Source organism: Apium graveolens, chromosome 8 (genome assembly GCF_009905375.1).
Source record: "Apium graveolens cultivar Ventura chromosome 8, ASM990537v1, whole genome shotgun sequence".
Classification (NCBI taxonomy): Eukaryota; Viridiplantae; Streptophyta; class Magnoliopsida; order Apiales; family Apiaceae; genus Apium; species Apium graveolens.
Genome location: NC_133654.1, coordinates 51261360 through 51263806, shown reverse-complemented (window position 1 = coordinate 51263806; position 2447 = coordinate 51261360). Strand labels below are relative to the sequence as shown.

At 43.8% G+C, this 2447-nt stretch overlaps 1 non-coding gene across 1 annotated transcript; it reads right to left on the bottom strand.

The window, feature by feature from the left end:
- Nucleotides 1-404: 404 nt before the first annotated feature.
- Nucleotides 405-511, bottom strand: LOC141681779 (small nucleolar RNA R71). Its single transcript, XR_012559203.1, has one exon. It is a non-coding gene; the product is annotated as a small nucleolar RNA R71 (small nucleolar RNA).
- Nucleotides 512-2447: the final 1936 nt, after the last annotated feature.

The following is a 2447-nucleotide window of genomic DNA, read 5'->3' as shown; positions in this document are numbered from 1 at the left end:
AACCAGTAAACATGGGTGATCGTATTGTTCAGGCTGATCCAGCTCTTATGGACTTTTCTCGGCCTAAAATTGATGACATTCAGTCAAGCATTCTTCATCCGTCTATTCAAGCTAACACCTTCGAAATCAAGCCGGGCACTATTCAGATGGTGCAAAATTCTGTTTCTTTTGGAGGAGCTGCAACTGAAGACCCCAACATGCACATAAGGAATTTTATCGAGATCTGCAGCACTTTCAAGTATAATGGAGTGACTGATGAGGCTATCAAGCTGAGGATTTTCCCATTCTCACTAAGGGACAAAGCTAAGGACTGGTTATATTCTGAACCAGCTGGGTCCATCACTACTTGGCAAGATCTTGCGCAAAAGTTTCTGGTAAAGTTTTATCCGATGGCAAAGACTGCTGCTATGAGGAGTGCTCTAACTCAGTTTGCGCAGCAATCTACAAAATCTATGTGCGAAGCTTGGGAACGTTACAAGGAAATGTTGAGGAAGTGTCCACATCATGGAATGCCCGATTGGATGGTGATCACTGGTTTCTATAATGGTTTGGGGCCCCAATCTCGGCCCATGCTCGATGCAGCAGCTGGAGGCGCCTTATGGGCCAAAAGCTATACTGAGGCTTATAATCTTATCGAGACTATGGCTGCAAATGAGCATCAAAACCCAACTCAGAGGATGATGCCTGGGAAGGTAGCAGGTATTCTGGAAGTCGATGCAGCCACTGCTATTGCAGCGCAGCTCCAGGCGTTGTCGATTAAGGTTGATTCTCTAGCTACATATGGAGTTAATCAAATAGATATGGTTTGTGAGCTTTATGCAGGTTCTCATGCTACGGATTAGTGTTCTCTTGTCAATGAATCTATTCAGTATGTGAATAATTATCAGCGACAACAGCAGCCTGTGCCAGCTACTTATCATCCTAACAACAGAAATCATCCAAATTTCAGCTGGGGTAATAATCAAAATGCTATTCAGCCACCATATCAGCAAGGTGTGAGTAAACAGTTTAATCCACCTGGATTCCAGCAACCACAACAGTATGCTCAAAGGTAATCATACCCTCAACAGGGAAGTGCAGTTGCACCTACTAGTGCAGATTTTGATGAACTTAAGTTGTTATGCAAGAGTCAGGCGGTTGCTATCAAGACCTTGGAAAATCAAATCGGTCAAATAGCCAATGCAGTGCTAAATCGTCAACCTGGCACACTCCCCAGTGACACGGAAGTACCAGGCAGAAAGGAAGCTAAAGAGCAAGTCAAGGCTATTACCTTAAGGTCTGGGAAAGTTGCTGATGCTGAAAAGGCAAAAGAAGGAGAAGCTGAAATTAGGGATGAAGAAGCTAAGAAAAAGGAGAAAGCGGCGGAACCAAGGAAGACTACTGTTGAACACACTATGCCTGAGGGTAATATAGGGGAGAAACAGCTCTATCCTCCACCACCTTTTCCTAAGAGATTGCAGCAACAAAAGCTGGATAAACAGTTCGGTAAGTTTCTGGAGGTGTTCAAGAAACTTCACATCAATATACCTTTCGCTGAGGCTCTGGTGCAAATGCCTAGTTATGCGAAGTTTATGAAGAGTATTCTTTCAAGGAAGGTGAAACTGGATGACCTTGAGACCGTTGCTCTCACGGAAGAATGCAGCGCTGTTCTGCAGCAAAAGTTACCTCCGAAGCTTAAAGATCCAGGTAGCTTCACCATTCCTTGCACCATTGGCAAGTTGACTTTTGACAAGTGCCTTTGTGATTTGGGAGAAAGCATCAATCTGATGCCGTTGTCGATCTTTAAAAAGTTGGATTTGCCTGATCCAAAACCCACATACATGTCTCTACAATTGGCTGATCGTTCTATTACTTACCCAAGGGGCATAGTGGAGGATGTGCTAGTCAAGGTGGATAAGCTCTTCTTTCCTGCAGATTTTGTTATTCTGGATTTTGAGAAAGATAAGAAGATTCCCATAATCTTGGGAAGACCTTTCTTGGCTACTGGCCGTACCTTGATAGATGTGCAGAAAGGTGAACTTACTATGCGGGTACAAGATCAGGATGTGACCTTCAACGTGTTCAAGGCCATGAAATTCCCTATAGAAGATGAGGAGTGCTTAAAAGTGGATGTGATTGATTCTGCGGTTACTTCAGAACTCGATCGCATGCTAATGTCTGATGCATTGGAAAAGGCCTTAGTGGGGGATTTTGACAGTGATGATGAAGATGGCAACGGGCAATTACAATATCTGAATGCTTCACCCTGGAAGCGAAAGCTGGACATGCCGTTTGAATCTCTTGGTACTTCTGACCTCAAGAATGCTGAAGGAAAGCTCAAACCATCAATAGAGGAAGTACCTACCTTGGAGCTCAAGCCATTACCTGAACACTTGAGGTATGCTTTTTTTAGGTGATGCATCTACTTTACCTGTTATTATTGCATCTGACCTTTCAGGTAGTGAGGA